The sequence below is a fragment of the Hoplias malabaricus genome, chromosome 6, assembly GCF_029633855.1.
Source record: "Hoplias malabaricus isolate fHopMal1 chromosome 6, fHopMal1.hap1, whole genome shotgun sequence".
Lineage (NCBI taxonomy): Eukaryota > Metazoa > Chordata > Actinopteri > Characiformes > Erythrinidae > Hoplias > Hoplias malabaricus.
In genome coordinates this window covers 11,957,691-11,983,368 of record NC_089805.1, presented here as the reverse complement: position 1 = coordinate 11,983,368, position 25,678 = coordinate 11,957,691, and the positions used below count along the sequence as shown (strand labels likewise).

Below are 25,678 nucleotides of genomic sequence, written 5' to 3'. Positions count from 1 at the left end.
GCACACACACACACACACAAACAGTCTCTAGGCCCCTCGCACCCAGTCACAGCCTCTGAAAACTTGAACCAATCCAGTACAATCCAAAGAACACGTGACCTGAAAATAAAACGTCACGAAAATGCTCTCAGAACACACTGCAATGTGTAATTACATTCAAATGACAAACATTCCCCTGCTCTTTTGTCACGTTATTGTCAGTGGGGTGTCGTATTAATAAGTTCCCTTTCACTGGATATTGGGAAAGTGTGAGATCATTAGTGACGAGTAAATCATCATCACAAGCTCGAGACCGGGAACTGGATCTGGTAAAAAACTGAGGAGAAAACGGAGGGAAAAAAGGCAGGTTTTAAAAAAGTTATGCCCCAAAAAAACAGGCCACAGAGCGAGAGGAGGCTCTCACAAGTCTCTCCCTAACCACCACGCCTCCGAGTTTCAGGCCGATTTTATTCTGAGCACGATTATAGAAACCGGGAGGTTTGATTTAGCCCAGTTCCTGGCGTGCATTTGTAACCTACAAGGAGAACATATCCTAAAAGAAACCTCCTCCAAATCAGACGCGCGTATCCATACCCCGTCCTAACCCAGGACCAAGCAGTCAGCCTCCTCCTCCGAGCGGGTAGAACTCCTCTGTGTCTGCGGCGGTTAGAAAAGGCAAACCGCCCCTCGCCCCAATGTTAATCTGTTGAAAACAGGCCACAGATTTGCATCAGTTTCACACGTTTCACAATAACTAATGCCTGCCAGCGTTGTGGGTGATTTGTTCTGAGCACGTTTATAGAAACCAGGAGGTTTCTCTTATGTAACCGACCCAGAGAAAGTAGCCTTTTCAGTAGGAGCCACAGAAACTCCACCGACTGACCACACGTCTGGCATCGCACAAACTCAGAGGAACGGATTCCACTGGAGCAGCTCCAAACATCTGACACATCTTCAGCTGTGGCCGGCACTGATTATCACTGAGGAAAATGCCTAGTGTCAAAGGCTGCATCCATCCAAAGCCATCACAGCGACAATGGAGAGCTTCTCCAGATCACTGCGGGGGGGCCCAGAAGGGGGGTCTGCTGCTGTATGCTGCACAGAAAGTGGCCCTCGCTGGAACCAACAGTGCCTCAGTTCCTCCTGGAATTAACGGTTTTATTAATGCGCTGTTTTACCTCAGATATATTTTAAAAGGCTGAGCCACGGCGAAAACAAAATACACAGTGCGCTCCACACTCAAAAACACAAAGAATGGGGCTTAAAGCAACACTAGGTAGTATTTCCACCTTTAAGTTACAGCCTCAAAATCACTGTGGTGCTCCACTCAGCCGTATCAGGGAGAACAGAGCCTCTGTCATTGCTACTTCAGCCTCAGCACTGCAGAAACTACACTGTGTAACTTTTAGAGGAGGGTAGGAAACCACCCTCTTGATTTCAGGGGGATTAAACTCTGAAGCTGTAGTGGGAGCCCAGTAGCCAAAATCCCAAATCTTACATAGTGTCCCTTTAAAGACAGCTGTGATGGGTCAGAGGGGTCAGCCCTGTGATAAAGACAGTTGACGACAGCGCTCCCCTGTGGAGACGACTTGTAAACAAATCCACGTGGAGGATATTTAGATTTGTTACGTTTAATTTGATCATAATTCATCACACAGTTTTAAACAGGACTCTTTGGTTTTCATCTTATTTTCACATTCAGGAAAGAAGTGTTACTGCGCTCTGTTCCCGACTCTAACACTGACTCCATCTGTAAATGGTCTAAACCCACACTCACACAGACTTTTGGACACAGTATTATCCCCAAGAACAGAACAAACCCATCACAGTCTTCTGATGGAGCTCAGAACGTATGCAGCACACCTTTATAGGTTCTTTTTTATTAATAAAATGAGAATAGTATTGATTTATTAATTTGAACATTAATAAAACAAACATCTTTCTCCAACTTCATCCACATTTCCCTCTCCTCCACAGCACCGATGGTGTGAAACCCTCAGGGACGTCCGCTAGGTGCTGAGCTTTTAAACCACACTGAGTTCATGTGCCCTGTCTCAATCCTAGACTTTTATTTTACATTTTGTTTGTAAAATATTGAGTTAAAAACAAGTACAAGCACGCTTCTTCACAGAGGAGCTTAGTTTCACTTCATTTAGCTCAACTATGACAAGGGAAGGTCTGATGCATATAACAGTGTTGTTAATATGTAACTACACAGTCATTACACACATGGAATAGAAAATACAGCCTGAAGCCTGGATTCTGGACTTCTGGATTCACCCTTCACTTTTGGATTATAAATAGGTCGTGTGTACGACAAACAAACAACTGCTGTGCAACTGCTGTAGATATATTTATTATAAACATGTCTAACAAAATGTAGTATATATACTATTACCATTGTTACTACTTGTTGTTATTATGCTATTAGCTATTAATAAACACCTGGACACATTATGAGCCAACAGGAAATTTTAAGATAATTTAAGGCGATTATGTGTCATAAGATGAGAATTATATGAGCCCATAATGTCCTAAAACGACCCCTGGGAGTAGGTAAGTTGTGTCAAGGTGCTACAAACAACAACAACAACAACTAAACAGTACACACAACTTTAAATCCACCACACACCAACTAAATCTTGACCCAATTTCTATAACTGCAAATAACACAAGACTGAACCTAACTCGCCATACCACCTTAAATGCCACTGTGTAAACAGCTAACGCACACTTGCAATTTAAGGTAGCAACAGCTTCTCGACCACTATATTTTTCCAAAATCTGCACGCAACACAAGCTTGAAGTTGTCTTCTTCTTCAAATTCTCCATTCTACCTTAAACGCTGGACCATTTAAGGTGGAACCGAGAATTCGCATAAGAAGACAACTTCCAGCCTCGCGCCCAGAACTTCAGAAGTGGTCGTTGCAAAAAAAAACCGCCTCCACGACGTTATAACACGTTATAAATCCTTAATATCTGCAATGTACAGTCGGTTTTCAATGTGCTATGTGTCTCATTTCGAAACAGACACCACCGAAAACGACCACATCCGCTTGTAAAAGCAGCGAACCCCTTAAAAACGCTTTAAATAAGCACTAAACCAAGCCAGGGGCAAATCGAAACCCGCTCACGTTAGCCTTCGGACTATATTCTGCCCTTTTTGAGCGCTGACAGTCTTTAAATAAGGGAATAAAAGCCTCACCTTGGTCCGAACCCGTCCCTGCTTTCCCCAGAGATCCGTATCCGCGTGAGAAGCCCGTTAAAGGGCGCAGAAAAGCAGTCGAGTCCGGGGCTGTGTCACCGCGGTCGAGTGGCCTGACGTGAACCGCTCAACGACGCTGTTCTCCGGCTTCAACTTCAACATGGACCCGCGAGAAGACGGAGGAACCGGAGGACACACACACACACACACACACACACACAAACAAGAACACAGCAAACTGCAGCGCTCCGATTTGATCGCTATGGGGAATCAGAGAGCTCCTCTTGCCCTGAAATCAGTTTTTTATCTCGGCGTCGGATCTTCCTGCCGAGCACAACATTAAAATGGCCTCCTTTTTTCTAAATTGTACCATACAGGTTCACTATGTTAGCCATATGTTGCTCTGCATACTTTTTAAGCCCCCTTTCACCCTGTTCTTCACTTCTCAGAACCCCCACAGAGCAGGTATGATTTGCTGAAGGTGTTGGTGTGTTAGTGTGTGTTGTGCTGGTGCGAGTGGATCAGACACAGCAGTGCTGCTGGAGTTTTTAAACCCCTTAGTGTCTGGACTGAGAACAGTCCACCGACCAAAAACATCCAGCCGACAGCGTCCTGTGTCACTGATGAAAGACTAGAGGACGACCAACACACACTGTGCAGCGACAGATGAGCTACTGTCTCTGACTTTACATCTACAAGGTGGACCAACGAGGGAGGAGTGTCTCACAGAGTGGACAGTGAGTGGACACAGGGTTTAAAAACTCCAGCAGCACTGCTGTGTCTGATCCACACGCACCAGCACAACACACTAACACACCACCACCACGTCAGTGTCACTGCAGCGCTGAGAATGATCCACCACCACATCACACCTGCTCTGTGGGGGTCCTGAGCGCTAAAGAACAGGGGAAGAGGGGGAGTAATAAAGTATGCGGAGCATGCTCTGGAAAACTTTTAAACAGAACTGTGTGTTTGGAGTGGACAGGAGAGGGTTAACCTGCCCCTGGCCGTCTTGATGGTCCATTCTCTTGAATGCTTGGCTGTTTAAACTGAGACTGTTGGATGAGAAAGGAGAAACTGAAGCCCACCATTCTCCCACCTGCAGATTTTATTTAATATAAAAACCATGTTCAGAAAAATACAGTACATTCATCACTTTGTTGACATCGTGACCTCTGAAATGTATGACGGAATTTAGAAAAAATTATGGGATTGCCCTTTAAAGGTCGACTTTAATCTGGTTCTGATTAAACCCAGTGTGTCTGGTGCATGTGCACATTAACGTATGAATCTGGAGGCCACCAACACACACACTGTGAAACAAGACCTCGTCAGTTTTCTGTGAGCTGCCTGAGTCAGAAAACACAGGATAAAACGAGCCGCTCTGATTCTGCTCCGCTTCTGACGTCAAGCGCAGACACTATAGAATGGCCCCGCCCCCTCGTCTGAGTCTGTCCAATCACAGCGCTAGACCCGTGTTTATGTGAGAGCGCAAAGACAAGGTTAAATGCAGCAAAACAGACACAACGAGCGCGGAGAAATAAGAGCACCGAGTAAAGAGAAGAAAGAGAACTGAGCGAAAACAGCTAAAAACCAGAGCTTCTGCTCCTCGCTCCTCACTGCTGTGCGCTCAGGGTCGGGTTGAACAGCGAGCGGCTCATTATCATTTAAAGGAACAGGTGCTGAAAGCGGGCGTTCTGGCTGTTTACACAGGGGGAGAACACTGCTGTGGGGCTTGTGGGGTTTTAAATCCAAACTGCCTTCTGCAGCTCAGACCAGTGGGTTGTTTATAGGGCATTAACCTCTGATGAGGGAAGTTGGCCGTACAGAGAGCGGACTTCATTCTCCAGAATCTGGCACACACTCGGCCTGAGGTATTGCTCAAAGGTTGCTTGTTTCTGGCTCAGCGTCCAACAGGAAGGAACAGCTAGATATCAACCAATGCTTGTGTCCAGATATTAATGAGAATGCTGAGGATCTCAGCGCTGATTAGAGAGTCAGAAGAGAGGGGAGTAAAGCCCCCAGCACTGGGCTGTGGAACAGTGGAACTGTGTTCTCTGGAGTGACAATGCTCCATCCACTATCACCAGAGACGAGTGTAGGCTAGAGTTTGTGATCCACAACTAATCACCCAACATCACCACTGGGAATCACTAATGTCTGTGTGGCTGAATGCTATCATATCCTCACAGCAATGCCTTGAGGTGTAGTGTACATTCTTTCCAGACGAGCAGAACCTCTCACTGCTGCAAAAGAAGAAGAAGAACATCTGAAAGACCGCTGGAAAACAGGTGTCTTGGAGAGAAAACAAAAAGCAGGGATCCTAGACATTGTTTGGCCTCCTCTTTATGGAAATATGGGCGAGATTAAAGTAACTCTAGGTAGTACATTCACTGGCCAAATTGGATGAAATGTGATATGAATGTAATGATGATATATATAAGTCTCAGCTGCTTCTGTAAATGCTTGATTGGTGATAAATCTGGCAGCTGAGGCCAAGGAAGTGTTGCAATCTGGCAGAAAGCTTCATGGGAAAGTCTCGCCGCGTCTAATCAGACCACACCTGTGATCGTTTACATATCAGACTGATCCTGGGTGCAATGTGTGTTTTTTTCACCTGAAAATTACAGCTTCAGAATCATTGTGATGCTCCACTGAGCTGTAACAGAGAGAATAGAGCCTCTGTCTCTGTTGCTACTCTGGGCTCAGCACTGCAGAAACTGCACTATGTAACTTTTGGAGGAGGTTAAGACACCACCCAGACCACCCACTCCTTGTCCTTGTGCCTTGTGCTGTAAATGTAAACAACCCTCTGCAACTGTAGGGGGAGTCCTGGAGCCACCACCGCTCCTCTGCTCCTTCTTCCTCCTACTGCTCCTCTCCCTGGAAGAAGGTGGAGTACTGGAGAACCTCTGTAACGTCATCAGATATGTTAGTGACTCTATAACTAAGGAAAGGAAGACCCTCTCTGGCCAATCACAGGAGAGGCTCCACCCACTTAATGAAATTCAGCTCAGTTAAAGGTGATGCTGATGGTATTAATCCAAAGCACTGTTTATAAAATTCAGAGAATGCTTCATGATCAGCTTTGCGGTTCTCTGCTTTCTTTGCGCTGGAAAAAGGTCTGGTGTTTGTACACAGCCCTGGCTCCGTAATTGGGAAAAACACTAAGTGTCAGAACTGGCTCAGGTCTCTCTCTCTCTCTCTCTCTCTCTCTCTCTCTCTCTCTCTCTCTCTCTCTCTCTCAATGGTGTCTGGAGTTGTTTGGACGGTATAGAGACTCCAAATGCTGAAAAGCACCAACTGAGATGAGGATGTTACTCTATTCTTGCTCCATAAGGGGGTAACGCTGACTTATTTTGCTGTTACAGTTACATTACTTAAGGTGGAACTGACCACAGGTGGCCACACCACCACTACCACCTCCTGGACCTTTTGGAAGATGGTCTCCCATTCGAGTCCTGACCCAGACCCGCTCAGGTTCAGTGGATCTGCAGGTTTCCTCTGGTTTATCTCAGAGTGGACGAGGTGCTGACAGCAGAGACATTATGAGATAATAAGATAAGATCCGATAACCTTACAGCTTAGTGCTGTAAATATTGGCACCGCATCGCCTCAGCGCAACAATCTGAGCGTTATCTCCCGGTCCTCCTGACAAAGTCCAGACGAGGGAGGACTGTGATCTCAGATATCAGAGCGCCATTGATTTAATCCAGAGAAAAAACACTGCGGCACACTCGGACACAGAGCAGAGACGCTGCCAAAAATATACGCTCCAGTCGGCTGGGTGCTTACGGACTGTGTCTCCTGACCTTAATGTGTATGAATTTTTAAAAAAGGCCCAGGGGGAAATGGGAAGCTGGAACCTGACGGCGGTTGGGTTTGGTGGCCTGCTCTTTTAATGTGTGCTGCATAAACTGTAGCATAAAGAGCCCACACCCTACATTTCCCTTTTTCTTCTTTGTCAAGTCGTAATTCATTTTGACAGAAGCTGTTTAGTATGGAAATGAGTTCCCTTCAGGGACTGGATATTTATGGGTGGTGGATCATTCTCAGTGCTGCAGTGATACTGACGTGGTGGTGGTGTGTTAGTGTGTGTTGTGCTGGTGTAGAGTGGATCAGACACAGCAGTGCTGCTGGAGTTTTCAAACCCTGTGTCCACTCACTGTCCACTCTGTGAGACACTTCTCCCTCGTTGGTCCACCTTGTAGATGTAAAGTCAGAGACAGTAGCTCATCTGTCGCTGCACAGTGTGTGTGTGTCGGTCGTCCTCTAGTCCTTCATCAGTGACACAGGACGCTGTCGGCTGGATGTTTTTTGGTCAGTGGACTGTTCTCAGTCCAGACACTGAGGGGTTTACAAACTCCAGCAGCACTGCTGTGTCTGATCCACTCGCACCAGCAAAACACACACTAACACACTGCCACCATGTCAGTATCACTGCAGCAGCGTCACACCTGCTCTGTGGGGGTCCTAAGCGCTGAGGAACAGGGGGAAAGGGGGCTAACAAAGTATTCAGAGCAACAGAGCAATTCTATAGTTAAATCAAACAGGAATAAAACATGCAGGTGAGATGTGATAGCTGGTGACTCTGGGGGCTGTGTGTAAACGTGTGATTTTGATTATTGTGAATTATAGTGAAATCCGAGACAATCCTGAGGCCTAGAGACGGACACATCTCCAATGTGTCCCCAAATCTGGAGCAAATTAAAGTGCTGTATGAGCTCGTCCTCTGCAGGACGCTGATGATTTACGACAGCTGTGCAGATGGCTATTGTCACGTCCACTTTCCTTCTTCTCTCATCCTCTGTGAACTGCATTTTTTGTTTCATGATCATGTGGATGTCGTCAGGTTTATAATCATCCCGTGTTCATCAGGACACAGAAAGTCCACTGACGGTGTAAACAAGACGCAGTACATCGTGTGCAAAGTTGGGCAAACTGGACGACCGTCCATCCTGCCTGGCCTGATGTCACAGAAAGACTAGCCAGATTGAGGTGTCACTGTCTGTCTGACCTCATGAGACAGCTTCTATAGGCTCCGCCCACCATTCAGAACAGGCCTTTGTTAGGCCTTTGCAATGACTGACCTTCATTGCAGGGTGCTGTCATCAGTTCAGCCCTCGATTTTAAAGATAATTTCGAAATATTAATACTGCTAAAGCCAAGAGTTTGTTGTTTGATGGTGATGTCATGTTTCTTTCAGTTCTTGGCAGTTTTTCCATATATTTTAGTATTAATTTTGGCCATATCGTCCAGCTCTATGAACTACTCTTTGTTTATTCAGTGCTCTTTGGCTTGTACAATGCACAATGTACTTTTATTATGGACTACACATGTTAAAAATTATGGTTCTTCAAGAGTTCTTTAGCAAAGAAAAATGTTCTATAAAGAACCCTGAACAATTGAAGAACCTTTTGCATGATTAAGTGGTTCTTTGCATCGTTAAGGGGTTTTTCAGATTGATGGAGAATGTGCTGTAGATGGTTCTATACAGCACCTTTTAGGGAAGGGTTCTATACGGCAACAAAAACGGTTATTTGGTTGTAACAAGATTGACATCGTAACAGTAGAGGAACAGTTTTTGGTGCAGTGTAGAACCCTCTTCTAAAAGGTGCTGTATAATACATCTATAACACATTCTCCATCAGTCTGAAGAACCCCTTCATGGTGCAAAGAATCATTTAATTATGCAAAATGTTCTTCAAGCATTCAGGGTTCTGTATAGCATTGAATTCATTACTAAGAACCTATGGAGAGCCATACTTTTATGTGTATAGTTTATGCACTGCTCTTTGTTTATACACTGCTCCTTGTTTATGCACTATTCCTTGTTTATGCACTGCTCCTTGATTGTACACTGCTCCTTGTTTATGCACTGCTTTTTGTTTATACACTGCTCATTGTTTATACACTGCTCTTTGTTTATGCACTGCTCTTTGTTTATGCACTGCTCTTTGTTTATACACTGCTCTTTGTTTATGCACTGCTCCTTGTTTATACACTGCTCTTTGTTTATGCACTGCTTTTTGTTTATACACTGCTCATTGTTTATACACTGCTCTTTGTTTATGCACTGCTCTTTGTTTATGCACTGCTCTTTGTTTATACACTGCTCTTTGTTTATGCACTGCTCCTTGTTTATACACTGCTCTTTGTTTATGCACTGCTTTTTGTTTATGCACTGCTCTTTGTTTATGCACTGCTCTTTGTTTATGCACTGCTCCTTGTTTATGCACTGCTCTTAGTTTATACACTACTCTTTGTTTATACACTGCTTAGTTTATGCACTGCTCTTTGTTTATGCACTGCTCTTTGTTTATGCACTGCTCTTTGTTTATACACTGCTCCTTGTTTATGCACTGCTCTTTGTTTATGCACTGCTCTTTGTTTATACACTGCTCCTTGTTTATGCACTGCTTTTTGTTTATACACTGCTCCTTGTTTATGCACTGCTCTTTGTTTATGCACTGCTCTTTGTTTATACACTGCTCTTTGTTTATGCACTGCTCTTTGTTTATACACTGCTCCTTGTTTATGCACTGCTTTTTGTTTATACACTGCTCCTTGTTTATACACTGCTCTTTGTTTATGCACTGCTCTTTGTTTATACATTACTCCTTGTTTATGCACTGCTCTTTGTTCATACACTGCTCCTTGTTTATGCACTGCTCTTTGTTTATACACTGCTCCTTGTTTATGCACTGCTCTTTGTTTATGCACTGCTCTTTGTTTATTCACTGCTCTTTGTTTATGCACTGCTCCTTGATTGTACACTGCTCCTTGTTTATGCACTGCTTTTTGTTTATACACTGCTCTTTGTTTATACACTGCTCCTTGTTTATGCACTGCTCTTTGTTTATGCACTGCTCTTTGTTTATACACTACTCTTTGTTCATACACTGCTCTTTGTTTCTGCACTGCTTTTTGTTTATAAACTGCTCCTTGTTTATGCAATGCTCTTTGTTTATGCACTGCTCTTTGTTTATACACTGCTCCTTGTTTATGCACTGCTCTTTGTTTATGCACTGCTCTTTGTTTATGCACTGCTCTTTGTTTATGTACTGCTCCTTGTTTATGCACTGCTCTTAGTTTATACACTACTCTTTGTTTATACACTGCTTAGTTTATGCACTGCTCTTTGTTTATGCACTGCTCTTTGTTTATGCACTGCTCTTTGTTTATACACTGCTCCTTGTTTATGCACTGCTCTTTGTTTATGCACTGCTCGTTGTTTATACACTGCTCCTTGTTTATGCACTGCTCTTAGATTATACACTACTCTTTATTTATACACTGCTCTTTATTTATGCACTGCTCCTTGTTTATGCACTGCTCTTTATTATTAGTGCACAGCCTTTTATTATGCATTATGTTTTTGCTAATGCGCTGGTTTATGTTTGTGCACTACTCTTTATTTGTTGTGGGTTCCTCTCAGTGGTTCTTCCTCATGCCATATGCCAGTGTGTCCACCCCTCCCCCCTGCCACGACGGCACCCACTTGGGGCTAATAATCCTTTGCTGCTCAATACCAGCTGTAAAAAGCACTCTATAAAAAAAAAAAAATGAATTGAGCTGAAATAAATGTGGACATTATAAAAGGCTTATACATCTGGGGGCAGGCTTGGTTCCTCTTTGGCTGACTGATTGAAGCATGTGTCCACCTCTGAAAGTTTGTTTATACGAAGAGGAAAGCCACGGTGTGCTCCGTGAGATGAGTCCGTTAAGAGCAAATGCTTCTGAGATGAAAGAGCGGCGAGAAATGAGAGAGCTGACTAAGATGAAGTGGGGGAAGATGTTGTAGCAGCTTCATGCACTTTTCTTCTCTTTTGTGCATCAAACAATAGAAAGATGACTTCCTTCCTTCCTTCAAAGCAGCGATCTCACTTTCATCCGTCCCACACCAGAGCAAGAGACGAGCCTGTGAAGATGACGCAAGTGTGTGATAAGAGGGATGTGACCCAGTGGACCTCTCAGAGACCGAAGAGGCATCCCGACAACACTGGCTCTTACACACTGTGCCACTGGGGTGCGTTCCACTTGAGCATGAGACTACAAAGTAATAATAGGAATCATATTAATATCAGGGCGGCACGGTGGCGCAGCAGGTAGTGTCGCAATCACACAGCTCCAGGAACCTGGAGGTTGTTGGTTTGATTCCTGCTCCGGGTGACTGTCTGTGAGGAGTTGGTGTGTTCTCCCCGTGTCCGCGTGGGTTTCCTCCGGGTGCTCCGGTTTCCTCCCGTTGCAGGTGGATTGGCGACTCGAAAGTGTCCGTAGGTGTGAGTGAATGTGTGTGTGTGTGTCTGTGTTGCCCTGTGAAGGACTGGCGTCCCCTCCAGGGTGTATTCCCGCCTTGCGCCCGATGATTCCAGGTAGGCTATGGACCCCCTGCGACCCTAAATTGGATAAGCGGTTACAGATAATGGATGGATGGATATTAATATAAGTACTAATAAATATAATTTTAATAGCACCTTTTATAGAAAATGCAGCTCAAGGTGCTTTATAGAAATCTTTAAAACCAAAAATACAAATTATAAAATGGTAAACAGTGTGATCTTGAGGCCACCAACCCATACACTGTGAAACAAGACCCCAGTCAGTTTTCTGTGAGTCAGAAACCACAGATAAAACGAGGCATTCTGATTCTGCTCCGCTTCTGACGTCAAGTGTAGAGACTTTAGAATGGCCCCGCCCCCTTGTCTGAGTCTGTCCACACAGCGCTGGACCCGCGTTTATGTGAGAGTGCAAAGACCAGGTTAAATGCAACAAAACAGACACAATGAGCACAGAGAAAGAAGAGCACTGAATACAAACGGAGAAAACGAGAATGGAGAAGAAAGAGAACGGAACGAAAACAGCTAAAAACCAGAGCTTCTGCTCCTCACTCCTCACTGCTGTGCACTTGGAGTCGGAGTGAACAGCGAGTGGCTCATTATCATTTAAAGGAACAGGTGCTGAAAGCGGGCGTTCTGAACAGGGCTGTTTACACAGGGGAAGAACACAGCTGTGGGGATGTGTGTGTGTGGGAGGGGGTCAGTCCTGAGCTTTAGATGAGAACTGAAGCAGTGCTCAGGGAGTCTGAGCTGATTTCTCTGATCACTGTCCACTCCTCGGGGCTTTGTTGAGTGTCTCTATTGTTCCATTGTTGCCCCTCCAACCCGCTCTGATCCACACGGCTGTGTCCAAACCGCAGACATCCGGGGGTGGGACACTTCTACTAAACAATTTACACAGCACAGTTGAGTGTGAGTGAGTGACAGGGTGACTGTGTGAGTGACTGGGTGAATGTGTGAAACTGTCCACAGGTGTGAGTGTATGAATGAGTGACTGGGTGACTGTGTGAGTGACAGGGTGAATGTGTGAAACTGTCCACAGGTGTGAGTGTATGAGTGAGTGACTGGGTAAACATGTAAAACTGTCCACAGGTGTGAGTGTATGAATGAGTGACTGGGTGACTGTGTGAGTGACAGGGTGAATGTGTGAAACTGTCCACAGGTGTGAGTGTATGAGTGAGTGACTGGGTAAACATGTAAAACTGTCCACAGGTGTGAGTGTATGAATAAGTGACTGGGTGACGGTGTGAATGAATGGGTGAGTGTGTGAGTGACAGGGTGAGTGTGTGAGTGACTGGGTTAGTGTGTGAAACAGTCCACAGGGTGAGTGTGTGAGTGACAGGGTGAGTGTATGAATGAGTGACAGGATGACTGTGTGAGTGACTGGGTGAGTGTGCGTTCCTGCCTTGCTCCTATTGTTTCTGGGTTGGCTCTGACCCCACAGAGACCCTGATCAGGTTGAAGCCCTAATAGAAGATTAATGAATGAATGAATGAATAAATGAAGGAAGAAAGGAGTATAGACGGTTCTCATTGGCTCTGGGCTTCAGATGAATGAAAAGAAGGGTGGTCTTTGACGTTTGGACTGTAGTCCTTTTTTTCCTCGGCGTGGATTGCACTGTAGCATCCCGCTGACGTCCCCAGTCCTCTCTCGGTCAATCGCAGCTTTTCAGTCCTCGCTGCGTGTGGATGCTGGCGCCGCAGTCGCTTGGAAAGATCTTCATTTGACTTTCACCGTCATTAATTTTCATTACCCTGCTCCCTGCCGCGTGGAGAGCTACTGAAACCTCACACACTGCTACACACTTCTGGGAAAGCTCTACACTAGACACGTGTGCACACTTCAGTGCAAAAGCCTTAGGTATTATTAGGGTTATTATTAATATGTCTAAAAATATTTACCTTCTCAATAAGCCTGGTGCTGTTATAAAATTATATATAATTACAATTAACACAAAGGTAAAATAAAAACAGTAGTGTCTGTGCTGTGAGTGAGTGAACAACAAATTTCTTTTAACACAATGAGGGTTTTATTAGCCTCTAACACTAGGCACTGGATGATCACCTCAAACAACACTGGACTGTCAGCAGCAGGGTTAAACCAACACTTTTTTTCCCTTTTGAGTAAATAAACTCTTACTCCTCTGATAAACAGCTTTTTAAATCTCATTTTCTCAGGCGCCTAAAACTTCCACAGTGGTGTTTCTGTGATTTGACGATATTTATTCAGACTCATAAATATTAATGAGACGAGGCTGATGTCGGAGGATTAGCTTCTGAATCACACACACAGCTCCAGCTTTTCCACCAAGTTGTAGTTGGAGCTCCATCTCTTCAGAAAACAGTTCCAGTGCTCCTCAACCTGGCTTTGAGGCTTTATACCTCTCTAGTCCATGGTAGTAGACTCATGTGCAGCTGCTCCAGAGCGTTTCCTCCCACGCTTCAAAAACACACGGTGGTAGGTGGATTGGAAACTCAAAAGTGTCCGTAGGTGTGAGTGTGTGAGTGAATGTGTGAGTGTGTGTCGCCCTGTGAAGGATTGGCGCCCCCTCCAGGATGCGTTCCTACCTTGCGCCCAGTGATTCCAGGTAGGCTCCGGACCCACCGCCGCCCTGAACTGGATAAGGCCTAAAGACAATGAATAAATGAATGAATGAATATGACATCACCAACCTGACCTCACTAATGACCCTGTGAAAGCTTTATGCCATCAGATCATCACAGAAATGTTCAGACGCCTGTAGATTAAAGGCTGGAATACACTCCTCACTGCAGAAGATGCGCTGGACAAGGAAATGTCCACAAACCTTAGGGAACACGGCCCCCAAGGAATGCAGTTCTGCACAGATTTAATGCACAGTTACTGTTCCCGTGGTGGAGTAAACACACTGCAGAGCAGTGGAACACATGCTTAAGCCTCAGGCCCAAAAAACACAGGCCAGAATTTAAAAAATGACGAAGGAAAAGAGAAAAAGAGAGGCCTCTGTCTCTCCCTCTCTCCTTCCAGTGCCAGGGTGCAGGCCTCTAATCCTCCCAGCTGGCTCCGGGTCCAAACACACAGCCATAACACTGACCTTTCTACAGTCACGTCCCCTTAAAGGCAGTATACACGGTTCTGGGTTACTGCTGTTCTCTCGTTTGTTCATGTTCTACATCTTTTAAGGTGGAACGGTGTGTTTGAGGGACTGTTGTTTGTATGTGACAGGGACAGTGTACAAAAGAGCTGCCCTGTGTTTGAGACATAAACGGGATTCCTGACTCTCTGAAGTAAGGAAAGTTTCTTTAGGCCATTAAAGGCACCATAGATGATTCTCTAGAAAAACAAAACCCCGCCCTGTCATTTGTGTTCATTCTGAAGCTCCACATCTTTTAATGTGGAGCGATGTGTAGCTGTATCTAGTTGGTGTCTGAAGTGTAAATTGTCTGTAAGTGTTTATTCACTGTTTGAATTCCCACAGAAACTCATGTGTAACTTGAGCTGTTTAGTTTTGTAGCACTGTCTGTCTGTGTTTACTTTCAAGCAGTTAGCGCTCTCCTGAATTTAGAGTCAGTTCCACCTTAAGTAATGTAACTGTAACAGCTAAAATAAGTCAGTGTTACCCCCCTATGGAGCAGGAATAGAGCAACATCCTCATCTCGGTTGGTGCTTTTCAGCATTTGTAGTCTCTCCATTGTCTAAAAGTCCAGGTGGCGTTTCTTTGCCCTGAGCAGAGAGAGAGAACGCCTAGCGTCTGGACCAAGAGGCTTTGGGGGAATTTATTTGACTTTTTTACTGACACTAGGGCTAAACACATCAGACCTTTTCCAATGCACAGCACATAGTGAGGTAATTTCTGAATTTTATTAAAAAAATGTTTTGATTAAAATCGTGAACTTCACCTTTAATGACACACCTATTCTATTATAATCGTACACACTTAAAAAATATGCTTCTATAAGAGTTCTTTATTAAAGGGTTCTCTGCATAGTTAAGGGGTTCTTCAGACTGAAGGAGAACGAGCTGTAGATGGCTCTTTTATTCTCCTTCTGAAGAAGAGAATGTAATGAACACAACTGGACTTTAATACCACTGCTGTACCTTTAAAGATACACTACACTGTCTGTACTTTTAGTGACAGTAATGTAACTCTAACGTGTCTTTTTTTTCTGAGAGTGCACAGAGCTGACCCCTGACATGCGTCTAAAAGTTCTCGCTCACAGCGGACCCTCTACAACTCTCTCACAGGCCACTTTTAACGTCCACTCACTGTCTCCACAACGGCATTTCCAATCTGTGCAGTTTTCCTGGCACTTACAGGAGCACAAGATCTTCCCAAAACTGACCCAAGGCCAAGTTACATAACCACTGCCAATCCCTGGACAGCTCTCTGCTGCCACCGTGTGAGCAGAGGTGTGCATTACATGGCAGGGGTTTTAAAGCTCACACACTAATGGCCAAATTTTAAATGGTTTAAAATCTCTTTATTAATAGTTATTAATTATGTTGTTAATATATTAATAGTCTTTAATAATCAGTTATAACACATAGAGAGAAACAACAAGGGTGATCTGTTGTTTGCCACATAGGGAGCCCACATCCAAGTACAGTTAAACATCAGATCTCGCAGAATACTGACCTCACTGTGTCTCCTCCGTCAGTCGACATTAAATACAACGAATTACATTTAAAACTGTTATTAGCAGTGATTTAGTGCACATTACTGGTTCCATGTGCAACTATAAAGTAAGGTGGTCTCCAGAGCAGCTGCACATGAGCCAGGGCTGTAGGGCAGTGGAACTGTGCTCTCCAGGACTGTGGTGTTTGTGATCCAGTGTCATTCAACGCTATCTCCTGCCCTCACTATTTCTCACGTCACTGCCATCATATCATTCATTCATTAACTGTATCCGCTTAATCCAGTTCAGGACAACAATGTTTCACCCTCAAGTGTAAGGCCGTCCCAGAAGCGAACAAGCTGAGCCCAGACCAGCAGGATGTTAAACAGACAAGTCAGTGTTCACAGAGGATGCAGTGATACAGGGCCCACTAGAAGGCGCCACAGGCTCTTGGGTGACCCCATTCCTGCTGGAGACGGATGGAGATATTGGGAGGTAATAACGCGTCACAGATTGCTGCTCTCATTCAGCTCAGACCCAAAGCTGACCCCTCTCTCGACGACCCTGTCCTCGCGCTGATGAGCCGTCAATCAGATGGAGCTGCTGCGGACGAGACAAGGCTTTGGACAGAGGACACACATCTGTCACTCACTCGAGAGCTGCTGTTGTCCTCCGCAGAACGAGAGGAGGAAGGCTGAATGGTGTCACTCTTTTACTGGGGGAGGAGGAAGTGGAGACATGTCCCTCAAGCTCAGGGCCTTGAGTGATAATGCACAAGCTCATGAACTCTGCCTGTAACTCAGGTGGGATACCACAAATCGGAAATGTATCTGATCTAGGAGCACATATGAAAGGGACTCAAATCTGATTTGATAAAATTGGATTTGACATGTTCACACAGCCAAAAAAATATATTTAAACGTTATCACATATTATTCATTCATTTATTTATTGTCCGTAGCCCTTAACCAGTTCAGGGCAGCAGTGGGTCCAGAGCAAACCTGGAATCATTCGGCACAGTGCAGGAACACACCCTGAAGGGGGGCGCCAGTCCTTCACACACTCACACATTCACTCACACCTACGGACACTTTTGAGTCACCAATTCACCTACCAACGTGTGTTTTTCGAGCATGGGAGGAAACCGGAGCACCCAGAGGAAACCCACGCAGACACAGGGAGAACACACCACACTCCTCACAGACAGTCACCCGGAGGAAACCCACACGGACACAGGGAGAACACACCACACTCCTCACAGACAGTCACCCGGAGGAAACCCACGCAGACACAGGGAGAACACACCACACTCCTCACAGACAGTCACCCGGAGGAAACCCACACGGACACAGGGAGAACACACCACACTCCTCACAGACAGTCACCCGGAGGAAACCCACGCGAACACAGGGAGAACACACCACACTTCTCACAGACAGTCACCCGGAGGAAACCCACGCGAACACAGGGAGAACACACCACACTCCTCACAGACAGTCACCCGGAGGAAACCCACGCGGACACAGGGAGAACACACCACACTCTTCACAGACAGTCACCCGGAGGAAACCCACGCAGACACAGGGAGAACACACCACACTCCTCACAGACAGTCACCCGGAGGAAACCCACGCGGACACAGGGAGAACACACCACACTCCTCACAGACAGTCACCCGGAGCGGGACTCGAACCCACAACCTCCAGGAACCTGGAGCTGTGACAGAGACACAACCTGCTGCTCCACTGTGTCGCCCTCGTTGTCACATATTATTCACAATAAATCGTGTATATATTATTAACACACATATTTTATCATAGCAATAACTAACAATAATATAAATACATACACACTGAACGATCACTGGATTAGGAACTCCAACCTTGTTTCTCTGCTTTTTGAAGATCAGAAGCTGTAGGGTAAACTAATTGTTAGGACAAAAGTTCTTCTGTTGAGTAGATGTCCCCAAACTTTTGGCCACTGGCCACTCACTGTCTTGGCTAATCCTCTCCCGGCCCAAAAGGGACGCCGCAGAACCACAGGCTGAACCCTAGCACGGTGTAATCGTGTAATTCAGGCTTAAGCTGCTTACCGGAGACCCACCTGTGACCCAAGTGGACTTGGCTGTGGTACTGACGGGTCATTAAACCCAGATCCAAAGCACGGGATGGTGCATGACCTCCAGCGTCCTGAAATCCATGGAGTAATCCCGAAGATGATTCTCCGCCTGTAAGGATTTCACTGAGGGATTTAAGAACTCAGGTCTTTAATACGGAGCAATGCCTGGGCTGCTGCTGACTCCAGCCGGACTCCACAAACTCATACAGCTCATTAGGAGACCCAGCATGACACTGGGGCAGCACTGGGGGTGGGGTGGGGGTCAGGGTGGGGTACAGGGGGCAGCCAGGGTCTAAAACTAGGAGAAGCTCTCTGTCAGTTCAGTTTTTCACCCAGTCTTACACACACACACACACACACACACAGACAGGACAGACAGGACCCTGTCAGTAATAAATGCACTTCCCCCACATGTCCAGCAGGTGGAGGTGGAGCCCTTCGCGAACACGTGGCCTGGTGTGTGAGGAGTGTGGGACGGTTCTGAAAAAAAGTCCGAATTAAAAACACACAAAGGCACTTTGATCTCAGATATCTCTGGTAGTTGGAAAAATAGTGGAATAATCACAATTACTCTCTCTCTCTCTCTGTGTGGTCCTGATATCCATCCATCCATTATCTGTAACCACTTATCCAATTTAGGGTCATGGGGGGTCCAGAGCCTACCTGGAATCATTGGGCGCAAGGTGGGAATACACCCTGGAGGGGACGCCAGTCATTCACAGGGCAACACAGACACACACACATTCACTCACACCTACGGACACTTTTGAGTCGCCAATCCACCTGCAACGTGTGTTTTTGGACTGTGGGAGGAAACCGGAGCACCAGGAGGAAACCCACGCGGACACGGGGAGAACATACCAACTCCTCACAGACAGTCACCCGGAGCGGGAATCGAACCCACAACCTCCAGGCCCCTGGAGCTGTGTGACTGCGACACTACCTGCTGCCAATTGCTGTGCGTAAGGGTCAAGGGTGTAAAACTCTACTGGATGCTCGTGATCTCCGGGCCCTTAAACGTCACTGCACCTCAAACAGGAACGCCACTGTCAAGGAAATATCAGAATGGGCTCAGGAATACTTCCAGAAAGCATTGTCAGTGAACACAATCCACCGTGTCATCCGCCGTTGCCAGCTGAAACTCTACAGTGCAAAGAGGAAGCCATTTCTAAGCAAGCTCCACAAGCTCAGACGTTTGCACTGGGCCAGGGGTCTTTTAAAATGGAGTGTGGCAAAATGGAAGACTGTTCTGTGGTCAGATGAGTCACGATTTGAAGTTCTTTATAGAACACTGGGATGCCATGTCATCACCAGAGAGGACAAGGATAACCCAAGTTGTTATCAACGCTCCATTCAGAAGCCTGCATCACTGATGGTATGGGGTTGCATGAGTGCTTGTGGCATGGGCAGCTTGCATGTCTGGAAAGGCACCATTAATGCAGAGGACTATGTTCAGGTTCTAGAACAACATATGCTCCCATCTAGACATCATCTCTTTCAGGGAAGACCCTGCATTTTTCAACAAGATAATGCCAGACCACATTCTGCAGCAATCACAACATCATGGCTACGTAGGAGAAGGATCCGGGTACTGAAATGGCCAGTCTGCAGTCCAGATCTTTCACCTATAGAGAACATTTGGTGCATCATAAAGAGGAAGGTGCGACAAAGAAGGCCCAAGACGATTGAACAGTTAGAGGCCTGTATTATGTACCCACAATATAAATCATTACATTTAAAGTGAAGATATGTATTTAGGCCATGGTTGGTGTCCGTGTCAAAAGTTTTTGGGACTGGGGACTTTGGAGCCACATGAAAAAATATAAAAATGTTGGGAAAATCACGTCACAAACAGCTTTAGGTCCCTGTCAATCATAGGCCCTTAGAAGTGTCCTTAAACCCCTCCAACATCAATATGGTGCTCCTGAATGTAACGTATATGTATGTGTGTGTGTGTGTGTGTGTGTGTTCTATTACTTTGTAGGAACCAAAATCTGTAAAAACACTCAGGGACCTGTGTTCTTTATGGTGAGGACAAGCTGCTTCCCACCCTGTAAATGTTTACGTTTAAAGGCATAACGCAAAAAGCAAAAATCATGCTGCTCTGCAGTCGGTTTGCTTTGGAAACCATGTTTACAAAGCCCTAGTGTCTGTAAATGGGTAAAAAAATAGTGTCTGGGTCCGGTGCTAGGCTTTCTCTCTGTCTGTGCTCACGGCAGAGAAACGCCATCTGGAGATTTTCTCCAAAAGCTAAAAAGCACCAACTGAGACGAGGATGTTGCTCTATTCCTGCTCCATAGGGGGGTAACACTGACTTATTTTTACTGTTATAGTTACATTACCTGGAACTGACACTAAATTCAGGAGAGCGCTAACTCCATGAAAGTAAACAGCTCGAGTTACACATGAGTTTCTGTGGGAATTCAAACAGTGAATAAACGCTTACAGACAATTTGCATTTCAGACACCAACAAGGTACAGTCGCTTCTTACTCACAAACACCGCTCCACCTTAAAAGATACAGGCGCTTCTTACTCACACACACCGCTCCACATTAAAAGATACAGTCGGTTCTTACTCACACACACCACTCCACCTTAAAAGATACAGTCGCTTCTTACTCACACACACCACTCCACATTAAAAGATACAGTCGCTTTTTACTCACACACACCGCTCCACCTTAAAAGATACAGTCGCTTCTTACTCACACACACCGCTCCACATTAAAAGATACAGTCGCTTCTTACTCACACACACCGCTCCACCTTAAAAGATATTTACTCACTTATTCGCACACACCGTTCCACCTTAAAAGATACAGTCGCTTCTTACTCACACACATCGCTCCACCTTAAAAGATGCAGAGCTTGCAACTGCATTTCTCTACATATGTAGACATTCCCTTTAAGGTAGAGATGTGTTCGTTTTAATTTAAGGTTTAGGGTTAAGGCAAGGATTCGGGCTTGGGGTCAGGTTTTAGGATTGTGTTTATGATTCAGGATTAAACTTAGGGTTAGGATAAACCCATGTAATGTCCCCACAACTGATAGAAACGTGTGTATGCGTGTGTGTGTGTGTGTGTGTGTGTGTGTGTATGTGTGTGTGTGTGTGCCATCCTCACCCATCACTCTGAGATATGAAAGCCGTTAGGGGAAGCGTGCTGACTTCACACTCGCCGTGCTGCTGGAGCAGAAAGTGGAGATGGAGTAAACTGTGAGACAGATGAGTGTCCTCTGAAAGGTGGGTGTTTTAAATTCACATTCAGAACGGATCAAGTCGAGCTTCATCAGAATCTGACACTCTCCCAGCCACAACAGCTTTAGTAAAAACACTGTGTCCAAATATTAGACTGAAGTGCACACATTCTGTCCTGCACTGTACACACAGTGTGTATAATCTCTACAGAAAAGCAGCAAACAAAAAGGGGCACTGCAGCATCAGCAGATGAGAACACACTCGAGAAAAAAGTGTAAATGGGTAAAAAAACAAAGTCCGGTGCTAGGCTCACGGCAGACAAATGGCATCTGGAGATTGTTAGACAACGGAGAGACTCCAAACGCTGAAAAGCACCAACCGAGATGTTGCTCTATTTCTGCTCCATAGGGGGGTAACACTGACTTATTTTTGCTGTTTTGAGTCATTTAAGGTGGAAACTTAGGAGACGGCTAACTGCATTAGCGACAGTGCTACAAAACTAAACAACTCAAGTTACACATGAGTTTCTGTGGTTCCTCTGGTGTGTGGAACAGTGGAATTGTGTTCTCTGGAGCGATGGGGTTCCTCTGGTGTGTGGAACAGTGGAACTGTGTTCTCTGGAGCGATGGGGTTCCTCTGGTGTGTGGAACGGTGTGACTGTGTTCTCTGGAGTAATGGAGATTCTCTGGGATGGGTTGGAGTGGTGAGTGTGATCCAGAACTAATCACCAATGCCAGCCCCTGACCCTCACTGAAGATTATGTGTCCGTGTGCCACCAAATCAAGTGTCTGGACGACAAGGACCAGCTGCAGTGTCCATTAGTCTTTGGAGATGCAGGAGATAAGGCTCAGCCCTGTGCTCCACACACACACACACACACCAGCTCCTGAGGGTCCTGATGGTCAGCTGCGATGCGAAGGGTCAGTGAGGGTGGGGTCATCACTCAGACCTGATGGTGACGGCTGTAATTCGAGTGTCTGAAGACACTGAGGAGATATAGAGCTGATGGACTGAAGCTGTGGTGACCTCTAGTCGTTCTGTGTCCACCACAGTGTTTCTATTGTTTTGGCCTGATCTGAATATCCCTGCCACTGTTTACACTGTGAATATTTACTGATGAACAACAATAGAGACCTCCCCAAATGGTGTGTATGTGTGCATGTGTAAGTGTGTGTGTGTAGGTGTGTATGTGTATGTGTGTAAGTGTGTGTGTGTATGTGTAAGGGTTTGTGTGTGTGTGTGTGTGTGTGTGTGTGTGTGAATAAAGACACTGTGGTAATTGTGTGGCTGTAAATGGCAGAGATAAGGAGCTGTGGATTTGATGCAATGTCAAAAAGAGGAGTGTTTCTTCAGCCCCCCCCCCCCCCCTCTCTCTCTCTCCCTCTCATCATTTCTCACTTTTCAGTATCTCCAGAAAGAGAAATGCACACTCAGCCTCTCCATCGCTGATAACAACTGTATCTACTTTACCGACCGGGGTGGGGGGGTGTGACAGAGGGATAGAAAGAGAGGAGGGTGGAGGGAAAGAGAGAAAGAGAGGAGGGGGTGAGAAAGGGGAGAGAGGGAAAGAGTCTGAGAGGATTCCTCCTGCGTTCTCTCGTTCATCCGAATATTAATGACCACGGACATCTCATTTACTTCATACCACATCATTCAGTGTGTGAAAATGTCCACAGTTGTGTGTCAGTGACTTTGTGAGTGTGTGTTTGACTGGGTGAGTGTGTGTGAGTGACTAGGTGAGTGTGTGAGTGACTGGGTGAGTGTGTGTGAGTGACTGTGTGAGCGTGTGATTGACTGGGTTAGTGCATGTGTGACTGGGTGAGTGTGTGAGTGACTGGGTGAGTGTGTGTGTGACTGGGTGAGTGTGTGAGTGATTGGGTGAGTGTGTGTGAGTGACTGTGTGAGTGACTGGGTGAGTGTGTGTGTGACTGGGTGAGTGTGTGAGTGACTGGGTGAGTATGCACTGTACTGTACTGTTGATCAGTTACAATTACTCAAACAGCAAATTATCAATTAAATGTAAATTACAATAAATAGTGTGTGTTGTGCTGGTGCGAGTGGATCAGACACAGCAGTGCTGCTGGAGTTTTTAAACCCCTCAGTGTCACTGCTGGACTGAGAACAGTCCACTGACCAACAACATCCAGCCGACAGCGTCCTGTGTCACTGATGAAGGACTAGAGGACGACCGACACACACTGTGCAGCGACAGATGAGCTACTGTCTCTGACTTTACATCTACAAGGTGGACCAATGAGGTAGGAGTGTCTCACAGAATGGACAGTGAGTGGACACATGGTTTGAAAACTCCAGCAGCACTGCTGTGTCTGATCCACTCTACACCAGCACAACACACACTAAAGCACCACCACCACGTCAGTGTCACTGCAGCGCTGAGAATGATCCACCACCACATCACACCTGCTCTGTGGGGGTCCTGAGCGCTGAGGAACAGTGGGGAAAGTGGGCTAATAAAGTATGCAGAGCAACAGATGGACTACAGTCTGTAATAAGCGGGAGGGCCTTTGGAACTACAGGATGGTTACTTTAATGTCCCTCAAGCCAATTAATTTAACCGTGAATGAATCACTGAGTCTAGCGTCCGACTCATCGGGGATAAAGAATCAATAATGGAAGGAAATGAATATGAATCGGTTCTTCTGAACGGAACCGACTCCTTGCTTTCCTCCCCCTCACTCTCAGGATCATGACACTACGGCGCGGGGCGTGACTCGGTTCAGCACCTGTCACACTCACACACGCGCGCGCGCACGCACAAACAGCGCGCGCGCTGCACTTCGGCTCCGTTACGCTGGGCAAGTGCTGCTCGTGCTCCTGGCGTTTTATTTGGGGGGGTGGGGGGCTGGCGTCTGGGGGCACGAGGTCGACGAAGCAGTGCTGTGGAAGAGGGGGCACCTGACCCCCCCACAGACCTCTATCCAGCAGGAGACTTTGTTTTTAAGGTGGAGGGGAAAGTGCTGAAGCGATGGGAACCGAGGGGTGAGTAGCGCGCGCCTTCCTTCATTACTTTATGCGTTATATAAGGTCCATTTAAGGTGGAATGCGGGGATTCGAGTGGCTCTATAAAAAGGGAACGAACGGAGATGAAGTTGGCTTTTTGTTGCAATCACCCGCTCCTCCTTAAATAACTGCTGCACGCACTATTTAAGGTGGAACGGAACTTCAGCTGGTGTGGGGCTCTTATATAAGCTGCTAGACTGCTGTCTGTGGAAATGTTATTTCTCTTTCATGTGTCTCATATAAGGCTCCTGTGTCTCCCTGAGTGTCCCCTCTCTGTGTGGATGGTCCAGAGGGACAAAAGTCACTTCCCTGGTGTTATTCACTCAGGTTCCCACCTGCACATGATGTGACTCTTGTTCTTTACTGTGTGTCTTTTGCTTTACTCTCAGAGCTGCTCTGTGGCTTCAGGATATTGGTGCTTGTGTTTGAGGACGTTTATATAAACATTCACAGACCGGCCACAAGATTGGAACCACTGACGGGCCGGGGACACCTCTGAGGACCTGGTCAGTGTCCCCTGGTCTTAATGTTTTAGAGCTCAGGTTGTGCGAGGGTGTCCCCGTTGTGCAGTGGTCAGTACCGACCCAACGTGGGCAGTGTGAGGACAACCAGTGACTGGAGACAGGGTCCTGGGTACCCAGGTCTCACTGCTCAGGAGCCGCTGTGGCTGTGGTCATCTGTCCAGCTGCTGCTCTCATGCCATCAAACCCACACAGCAATGTTCGTCATTTCCAGTGTCGTACGAGCAAGCGTCTGTAAACTTTTGGCCATTGTGTGAATGCAGCAAGAACATTGCAGTGTGCAGCTGATGGACTACAACACACAACTCTACACAACTACAGAACAGTAAAGAGAGAGTAGATCAAAAAATAGAGAAGTCTCCCTCTGATTCACACACTCATCTCGCTCAGTCTCTTTTCTCCCTTTTCCTCTCAGATCTTTCTCTCTCTCTCTCTCTCCAACATTCTAACCCTCTCTGTTCTCTCTTTCTGCCTTTCCATCTCTCACTGTCTCTCTTTCCCCTCCTTTTTCTCTCTTCTCTCTCCTTCTCTTTCTCCTGTGTGTCTTTCTCTAACACTTTCTGCACCTCTCTCTCTCTCTCTCTCTCTCTCTCTCTCTCAGTAACAGCTCTATTCCGGGCATGCTGTACCTATAGGAGGCGAGATCAGCTCTTCCTCGCAGCCTCGGTTCTGCCTCTTCTTTTGAAACCTCATTCCTCATGC

The 25,678-nt window shown here is 46.1% G+C and overlaps 1 protein-coding gene across 3 annotated transcripts in view; it reads right to left on the bottom strand.

Moving 5' to 3' along the window:
• Positions 1-3,388, bottom strand: part of thrb (thyroid hormone receptor beta) — a 77,464-nt gene extending 74,076 nt beyond the window's left edge. For 2 of the 3 annotated variants that reach the window (XM_066673869.1, XM_066673870.1), the window contains exon 1: positions 3,185-3,387. The gene's annotated coding sequence lies outside the window, so the exon portion shown is untranslated. Of the gene's footprint in view, positions 1-3,184 lie in introns of all 3 variants that reach the window. The other variant, XM_066673868.1, reaches the window with a different exon arrangement.
• Positions 3,389-25,678: the final 22,290 nt, after the last annotated feature.